This window comes from Gopherus evgoodei, chromosome 2 (assembly GCF_007399415.2).
Source record: "Gopherus evgoodei ecotype Sinaloan lineage chromosome 2, rGopEvg1_v1.p, whole genome shotgun sequence".
Taxonomy (NCBI): Eukaryota; Metazoa; Chordata; order Testudines; family Testudinidae; genus Gopherus; species Gopherus evgoodei.
The window spans coordinates 234,825,713-234,834,761 of record NC_044323.1 but is presented as its reverse complement, the minus strand read 5'-3'; the positions used below and the strand labels follow the sequence as shown (position 1 = coordinate 234,834,761).

General features: G+C 41.4%; 1 long non-coding RNA gene across 1 annotated transcript in view; it reads left to right on the top strand.

Annotated features, from left to right (window-relative positions):
- Nucleotides 1-9,049, top strand: part of LOC115646834 — a 31,130-nt gene that overhangs the window by 13,400 nt on the left and 8,681 nt on the right. The window contains exons 3-4 of the long non-coding RNA XR_003999137.1: nucleotides 3,109-3,247; nucleotides 5,861-5,994. This is a non-coding gene — a long non-coding RNA (uncharacterized LOC115646834). The remainder of the gene's footprint in view (nucleotides 1-3,108; nucleotides 3,248-5,860; nucleotides 5,995-9,049) is intronic.

Below are 9,049 nucleotides of genomic sequence, written 5' to 3'. Positions count from 1 at the left end.
TCAAAAGAAGTTGTAGCTCTTCAACGCTCTGAACATTTTTTGGTTTGTAAATACAGATTTAGGTACCTATATTTGAAAATTTTGGCCCTAGCTACCACGTGATGGGTGTATTAGAAATGCCTTGGATAGATTTTCTAGAGCACTCACATAACTAGTGTAATAGCTACCCCTAATTACTGTGCTACTATTATATCAGTCCAGTGGGGGAGACATTCACTACCAGCGTGCAAATATAATTGACACAGAAGTTAAGCTAGCCCTCCGCCAGAATTGTTAACATCCATTAGTGTATGCGGAGTTCTTCATAAGCTTGAAAACTTCTCTCTCACACCAACAGAATTGGTCCGATAAAATATATTGCCTCACCCAACTAGTGTAACATCCATTATTGACGTCCCCAGATGACAGGTGCTAGAGAAATACCGTCTGTCACTGTCATTTTAATACAATCTTTTTTCTTTAACCGCCCCCTGCAATATTTAACCAATTATAATCCTAGACTAAGAAGCGTTTCAGCTTTAGGCGTTTCATAAGAGGACGAAGAACAAGCTGGCATCGCTCGTTACCTTCCAGGGCAGTTTCCTGCTGTTTCATGGAAGCAAAGCTATTAGGTGATCCATTGTTACAGAAAATGCTGGAGTGTTTAAAATGATCAGCGGGACGGCAATATAATCAACCAAAAGTTCAATTCGTTTTTGATTTATTGTGCCACATGTTCTGCTTGTATGACTGATGTCATTAACATCAGGCTTGGCTAGCGTGTTCATCTGTCTCTCTCCGAACAGGGACACACTCAACAGATGGGGAATTTCACGGCCACAAATGGAATTGTTTATCCTTCTATTGTTCTTGTGTCAAGCAATCAAACCAAATCCATTACTCACCAATCAAAAGATCAGTGCACCATCTTTTCAGCCACAGAGGAGGTTATGCAGTGGGGATTTAAAGCTTTTTAAAAGGATTTAAAAAAATAAGCAAACCCAACACTGAACTGTAGATATAAATGGATAGCTAGAACAAATTTATCCTTTTTTTAACCTGCAGATTTTAGGAGGACTAGGAGAGGAGACACTTCAAGGTTTTAGCCATTGTTTTTCTAATTTGGAAACTTGAGATTTGTTTTTTTGGTTTGATTGTTTTTTAAATCACATATGTAATTTGGCTTTTGCGTATTTTAAAATAAAACCAGTGATTGGCATTTCACTATTTTCCTCTGGGCTTAGAGGTGGAAACAAAATGTCAAATTTAAGAACAAAAAGCTGGTTACATGTTGGCATAAGGCTTTATAGCCTGGGTCTTGAGCAGGCATCTCTGAACATCCAGTCCTACAAGAGACAGTGGATCACAGTTACCCCTGTGTGGAAAACCAGCACAAGGTCTATGCACCACCTAAGACTGCACAATAGGAGTAAAACCTTAACAAGTGCATAGGCCCTGTGCTGGATCTCTGCATACGGATTGATTTCACCTAGTTCAGAAAATGAGCCTTTTGCTTCATTTTCCTCCACTTCCACAAAAAGATGACCAAGCACTAGGTATACTCAGGGTCTAATGTGACCTCCAGAGCTGAGGAACCGGGAGTCAGGGTTTACGGATTCTTGGGCAAATCACCTCTCTGTGCCTCAGTTGTTCTAGCTATACTATAGGTAGGATATGACCTATGCCACGAGGATATTGCAAAGCTTGACTGATATTTGTCAGCTGCTTTGAGATCCTTAAATGAAAAGAGCCACAGTAAATTAAATGTCAGGAAAAAATTGCCCATGCTTACTACATGAACATTAGAAGTCTGTTGGTAGAACAATGTCATAGAACTCAGTATGACAACCCTCTAGAACAGGTCACTCTGGGTGGTTTTTAGATCCAAATGCAGAATACTGATTCTTCTCAAAATGTTACAGTAGATGCTATTCTTCCTGTGGGTAACTAGCCACTGGGGCCTTAGGAAGGATATTTGTAACTGTGATTTTAAAAAACCCCAAAACCGGCAAGCTTGTTCGGTGTGTGTACAGCACCTAGCATGATGAGGGTCTAGGCCATAACTAGGGCTCCTCGGTGCTCCAATAAAATACACAATATATAATTATGTACGAAGGGCCTGATTCTTCTGTCCTTACTCACACCAAGTTTGCCTTATGCTGCATATAGTTCCATTGAACTCTCAGACTTTCTGCCACATTGGGTGGAAAATCTCACAAGAATTACTTGACCAGAACTAGAAAAAAGGCCTCTTTTAGTTCTGGATTTGGCCTGGAACCCATCTTGTAGGGACAAGCTCAGATGAGGGATCTGAATCTGTATCGCCCAAATTCAAAAGTCTAGAAAACAAAGTTCTGGTTTTTGCCCATTGCTAACAGTGCTGCTGGTTGGCAGCCTATGTGCCAGCTCATGCCAAGGTCCTGATGTATCAATTGAACAGTGACAAATATAGAGCTGAAATCAGTCTGGCTCACCTCTGTGTTAGTATTGTCAAAACAGGCATTAGAATGATAAAAATCTGATTGACGTTTAGACTTTTCATGCTTTTGAGTTGCTCCATAAATTAATCTCACTTACAACATTTGTACCCCATATTGTGAGGTCATATTTGAGGATTGTGAACCTCTGAGACTGTAAATCACCAGACTGGAGAGAGACATTAGTTAGTGTGAAAGGTTGATCTTCAACAGAAAGTATTACACCATTCCCCAGATCAACTATTGTGGCATCTTGCATCTGCAATTTCCCTATGTATCAAAAAGAGGATAAAAGATTGTTTTTTGTTCTGCTTTCCTCTCCATGAAGATGAGTCATGCAAGTGGACTCCTCCTATCAGCTGAGTTTGCTGCTCAGAGCACATGGCAGGAGAGGGATAAAAATCCCATACACTTGGTATTGCTAAGCTACTTGGATTTGGGGGAGCAAAGTGACATAAGCAAGAAATCCCCAGCTGCTTAGCCTCAGTTTGGCCTACAGGACATATAGAGCATGCTGATTATAGAAGCTTCTGTTACCTTTTGAAACTTAACATTTGTAACTCATTAATGTGTGTGTGTGTGTATATACCTGCTTTAACCTTGTAAATAACTCATTTCCTCCTCCTAGTTAATAAATCTTTATATATTTTAGTATAGGATTGGCTATAAGCATTGTCCTTGGTGTGAGATTGAAGGTACAATTGACCAGGGATAAGTGACTGGTACTTTGAAACTGGGAGTAACCTGAATATTGCTGTGATTCCTGGAGTAAGAGACCATATTCCACAAAGGTAAGCTCACTGGGATGGTGAGATACATTGGAGTACGCAAAAGGACTGTGTGTGACTGCATGTGAAAGTGATAGTTATAGTCAAATTATAGTACTTGAGGAGTTTGCACTTGATAACTAGTTGGCGAAATCTATGTCTAGACCTCAAAACCAATTTGGGATTTGTGCCCTGCTTCCTAACAGAGTTCCCGGAGTCACACTCCGGAGTCACTACAGGCAGTGTCACAATAACTATAATATATGATTAACATAATAAATTGACTGTGCATGGTTCTGCTGCCTCCAGCAGCGGACTCAAGGAAATGAGTTATTGGCTTAAAACGTGCCTTCCTTCACTGAAGACTCAAAATTCAATCGGGAAGCTAGTGGGCAGGGTTTAAATGTTGATAATTGTGATGGATCTCTGCCCACCCAACACCTTAATACCCAGCAACATCAAAAGATAGCCACTGTGACATTCAGTGGTGGCACAAGCTTTATCATGTGATTTGATTACGAGGGGGGAAATGAGGGAAGCCATGGAGCTCACAACCCTCTCTAGATCAGACAGACCTCAGGGTTCTTTGGACTACAGCCTTGTACACAGGCTAAGGATGGGCAAAGTGCTTTACTTTGGGTACAGGGAGATATAAACATGCATAAAACTCTACAGCTGAAAGGCTGATTTTGATGTTTTACAAAATCTTTAAAAACTGCTGATTTATGCAGATTTATGTTCTTTCTGGGCAGTTTGCCTCCCCTCCCACTCTGGTTTCTGGCCCCTTCAGCACAGCAGGGCTGAGAGTGTGATTCTACAAAAGGCACTGAGTAGCTCCATGTCCAGTGTGACTTACTGTTCCATGTTAAATGGGCACAGTTCACAAATAAGCAGAGGGTTTTTTTCACTCCCTTGCAAGCGCATCCTGGTCTCTAAGACTCAACGGAGGGTCTTTCTTTGTGAATAATATTGATTCTGCAGGCTAACTTAAGCCCTGAATACCTGAGCAACCTCATTGTCTTACAGCTCTACCTGCTGTGACACCAGCGCAACTCCATTGTCTTCAGTGGGTTTTCACAGGGGTAATTGATTTTACCTTAGCAAACCATTTTGTTGGAGATGCACAAGCAGGGACAGAACCCAGCTCATGCTCTCTTAGCTGTGTTGACACTGCAGGGTGACCATTACTGAATAGCATGACAAATGTCTTTTCTGCGGGAGGGTCATTAAAGTGAGTAGCTACCATGCAGAATTCACACCAGGGGCAGATCTGCCAAGTAAGACGGTACCACTTTTACAGTCACTCTGGCTGCACTTTCAGATCCCCAATTCCACCTCTCTCAAAGGGGGCACGTTAGTACTATTGATCACATTTATGATGGCCATGCTAAGGCCCAACCAAACATGGAGTAGCAGACTGTCCCCACCCAAAGAGCTGATGATCTTAAGTAGACAAGACAGACACAGGGAGGGGATAAGGGACTTAACAAAAGCAGAGTGAACAATGTGGTAGCAACAAATGTGATGTTAATTCCATGATTACCATCTCCTTTTGGAGGGGTAGGTGGAGGGGCTAAGCTAAATGGAAAGAAAAATGAAGGGAGAAGAGACATTGAAGGGAAAGCAGCTGATTGGGACAGAGCTGGGGAGAAGAGGAGGGTCAGGGGCCAGGTATGAAGTGAGATGGAGGTGAAGAGACTGAGAGGGTGGTGGTTGGAGTGAAGAGCCAATCAGCATCAGGCAGTCAGAACTAGACACTTGTCCAGTGTCACAGACACTGTCAAAATCATGCCATTGTCACACCCTCAGAAACTGCACCGTGCAGCCAGGGGACTTCTCTGTGGAATTGGCACTGTCCCGATCCCTTTTTTAGGCAAAGGAGGAGGGAAACCTGTCCTGTTGAATGGGTCATTGTTAATTACTTGGAAGGGAATCAACTTAAAAAAAATCTCACTATTGAAAAACAAAACAAAACAATGAAATCCATTAGGGAATTAAAGACACTGAAACATCAGAAATCTTCAGGCCCTATTTATGCTGGCTTCACAAAACATGCTAGTACCTCTCTAACAAACTCAACACCTAATCCTGTTCCCAGTAAAGTCAATGGCAAATATCCCATTGGCTTCAGAAGTCAGCTCAGGGTTTCCCTGGCCTGTGTGGATGGGAGCTGTTACCATCTCAAGTCTGTAACCTCATTGTTCTCATTAGAGCCTATACTCTGTTGCATAACAGGTAAATCTAATCCCACCTGAGCCTATTTCTTACTGTTAACTTGGCAGTATGATAAGGCTAAACCACAAGTATTTTTGGAATGGGAGTGAACTCAAATGTATGCACAATTACCCACTTAAAAATAAACTGAGACAAAACTACATATGTATGGTGTTTGCACAGACTCTCTAACACTTGCCTCTGCAGGCCAAAGCTGCAGCGTTAGCGCTGGTTTTTTTGCTGGAAAAGAACAGTTAAGTGTCATCTATTGTTCACAGAAATGTGACCAACTGTAACAAAAAGAAAAATAGTAACAAGTGCACCATGCAAGAATAATAGTATAGACAGATGTGGGAAATGAAGCTAGCCAATACCAATTACTAATGAGTCAGTGCTAGTCTGACAGTCTGCTTCTTTCTCTAGATAAATGAACATGCTAAACAAAATTAACATGCTGCAAAACAGTTTTATCTTATTACTATAATGGCTTACAAAAAAAAGTCTTTCAGAATTATAAGGAAAGCCTCGCAACTCAAAGATTTGTAAGTATATGACAGGTATGTAAAGTGAGTATTTATAATTGTGTTAATGTGAGTAAGAAAGTTATTTAGAAATTTTAAAACCATTCTGAACTTCCCAGTCAGTAACAAGAAGCCGGGCAGGATAAGGCCGAAACGCTACTATTTTAAAGGAAAATACCAATTGAAATACAAGGAAAATGTAAACAGAATCCCAGCAAAAACTTCAGAGCATCACACGCAATAGTTACATAAAGATATTGCAGGGTTCTAGAGAAAAGCTGTTGGTTGGGTCATCTAAGAAAGAATGAGGCATAAATAGGTAATCAATGCGTTTACAAAATTATAGCCCCAATCGTGCAAAAGCCATATGAAGAAGTCCATATGACTACTCATTGTAAGAAGTGCTAGGTAGTTGCAGGTTCAGATTCCTAATAATCCATCCCAGCAATGCCCACATCATTGCGTTTCGAGTTAGTTTTAACAAAGATAGGACCCCAGATCGCATGCCCCTGTGAGCAGAATGCCCAAGGAGTTTTGCACATGAAGACCTTGCAGGCTCAGGCCCTGCACTGGTAACGGACTAAAGGCATTTTAAAAAAAAATCACCCAAAAGTCTGATACATTCAAATAATACTGTACTAACAAGCTATTACAATGCTGCTGGAAAACAAACTCTCATTAAATCTTTCAGACTTGTTTTGTGATTTTTTTTTAAAGCAGCTTCATCTATATTGATCCAGTGATGACTTTTTCCCAGTCAGCAGGAAATCAGGATCATTCTGGCACCTATTGGACACATTTTTTGCACTATTCTGCTTAACCAAAGCTTAAATAACACTGAGTATTGGCTCATAATGTAGATGATGTCATTTTTTAGAACAGTTGGAAACGTGGTTCCTGCACCTGTGTAGTTGGAGCTATTTGGCATGATGACACATTGGGCCCCATACCACATGGCTGTAAAATGCACTGCTTGGATACCTAGGCAAAGATCACTAAATGCCACTTATTGCTCTTCCATGGACAACTCCAAAAGATGATGCAACATGAACTGAAACCGCTATCTTTGAACTTACCGACTGCCCGGGCTGCCTTCCCCTTAGAGTGCAGGATTCCACAGCCACATGTGGGGATGGGCATGTGACCTTTGGGGTGAGCAGATATGTTGGGAATAAAGAGGAGAGGCCATTCTCATGGGCCTCCCTTCTACCTTGCTGTCCAGCCTCCCCTTTCCACAGGGTAGAATGGCCTGGAAGGGAGCTCAGCTTCACTACCTTGTGGTCCAACCTTCTCTGTCCCCGTCAGCCCATACTGAAGATACGATGCTGTACATATCAGGAGAGGAGGGCTGCATGCAGCAAGGAGCAGGAAGCGCCAGGAAACCTAAATCCCACATCAATGAGCCTGCTGCCAATTTACCCCCTTCTTCTAAGTGTCTCATTTGGATCACACACATCCGTATTTCCTCAAATGTGCCCACATGTGGCTGCCCCTTTCCCGTCCTGCACAGCTGCAAATAAGGGAATAGGCACGCATTTTACCATAGTATAAATAAAAAGCTAACTACAGAAAACAAACAATGGAATTGGCACTTCCCGCCACTTGGCTGCCTGCACCTAGCACGTCACCTTATTCGTGCCCATGCATGCCCTCCTGTAGCAGCTGCGTGCTTTCTGCTGTATGCCGCACAATGACATGCAAGATCAAGAACGGTGTCTTTGTAGGACTTCAAAGCCGTTTTTCCCCTTTTGTTTGTATTCTACTGTTAAAATAAGACAAATGTAAAACAAGGATGTGAATAATACCACTGAGAATGTCACTAACCTTTGGCATCAGCACTTAGATACCACAGTAAAAGGTGCATTAGAAAATACCTACTTTGGAGAGAAGCATTACACCCACAAAAGAGCATTTCCTGTTAAGGCTACTGTTCTGTCCTTAACTTACCTCATGGTGTCTGAATAGTGAAGCGCAGATGCTATGGGAGATCACCCAGCATTATCAAACCCCTGCAATACCTAGGGACAATTGGCTGAATTTAGACAGATTGGTGGAGAATCTCCTTGTCTTTGAAACGTTAACCTCTTATGGTAGTTTTAGCAGAGTTTGTATGTCAATGCCATACAACATACTGCCATCAACCTAGGGGGAATTCCCATCCTTATTAGTGAACCTACACTCTGTGCTGAAAGGACTGAGATGGTTATTTGATTTCTTCGCTGATTCAGTCCTTGGCTGTATCAGGAGAGAAGCTAATAAAGGTGTCAAAGATCTTACTTCTTTAAGTACATGACTTGTTTCTAGGAATCGGATTAAAGTAAATCTCCTCAGAGAAAGATTTGTTAATGCTGCAAATACATAACAAGGAGGATTTCCAAGATCATAATCTGGGTGTGAGCCAGTCCCTTTCAAATCTCCTTGCCCCCAAGATTTTTGATGTACAAGGAGCTGATGATCCTTACTTGTCATTTTCTTCTGACCCATTCGCCATTAAACTTAAAATGCTTATCCTTATTTATCCCCTGTGGTAATCCATTCAGTTACTCTATAAACCCCACTGCAACTATTACACAGAACTCAGTTTAGGATGGGGTTTACTAACATAAAACAGTAAAGGGCTTGTTGGCTGTATACCAGTGATGGCATCTTCTTCAGAAGAATTACAGATTTGTAGATTCTACATCCTTTGGTTTTTAATGTGGTTATCTGTAAACACCTGGTGTGCTCCTAGAAATCCTCCTAAAGCACAGCATTATCACATTGCTCTCTGTTATTTTTCATTCAAGGCCTAGGCAAAGTTTGAAAATCATCAGCAGTCCAGCCAATTGAATGGTGATAATAAATTGTAAAGTATGAGGTTTATTTTTAAAACATGTTGAGACATATTAGCCCAAAGAATAAATATATCACTGGATCCTTCAGTAGGAGAAAAGTAAATGCCAATCATCTTTACCTAGGTGGGGACAAGCCCTATTTTTAGTGCAAACTATTCCCCACTTTCCCACTGTGCCCTGCTAGGAAGCTATATTTTTCCAATGGAATTCAAAGCCAAGACTTCCTTTTTTATATATAATTATCCCTATTTGTAGCT